Below are 502 nucleotides of genomic sequence, written 5' to 3' on the forward strand. Positions count from 1 at the left end.
GGCCGGGTGCGGTGGCAGGGCTGCTTGGTTTTAAGCCGTTTGGAAGAGTCTCCTCGCCAGCAGCTGGAGGGTGGTTAAACACTGGGGAGCCCAGAGGGTCCCTTATACATCAGGGGGCCGCCAGGCTGGTGAAGGAGATGGCTCCATCACTCCCCGCCGCTGCACGTGCATCGCTCATGAACCCTCCCGGATGAGCTGGTCCCAGAGGCACGAACCCCAACACCCTGCGCTCCCCAGCGCGGCTCATTTCCCCGAGATTAATTATTTTCAGGACCAAGCCCTTGGTTTCGATCCCGTTTCCAGATACTCCTAGTTCGGGTGCCTTTTTTTTGCCTGCAATTTGTATTTTCTCCTGAAAAGCTGCTGCCTGGATCTGGCAGCCCGTGACTCCCCTTGCTCTGAAGCTCTCTCCTGCCCGTGCCCGGCTGTCCCGCGAGCTGGGGACCCCCGAAGGCCGGCGCAGCCCTGGCCACGGCAGGGCCACCGGCCTCCGGGGGGAGCG

The 502-nt window shown here is 62.5% G+C and overlaps 1 protein-coding gene across 1 annotated transcript in view; it reads left to right on the forward strand.

Annotated features, from left to right (window-relative positions):
• The window catches only part of WIPI2 (WD repeat domain, phosphoinositide interacting 2), a 26196-nt gene that overhangs the window by 348 nt on the left and 25346 nt on the right, over positions 1-502 (forward strand). The window lies entirely within an intron of this gene.

This window comes from Pygoscelis adeliae, unplaced genomic scaffold (assembly GCF_000699105.1).
Source record: "Pygoscelis adeliae isolate BGI_AS28 unplaced genomic scaffold, ASM69910v1 Scaffold242, whole genome shotgun sequence".
NCBI lineage: Eukaryota > Metazoa > Chordata > Aves > Sphenisciformes > Spheniscidae > Pygoscelis > Pygoscelis adeliae.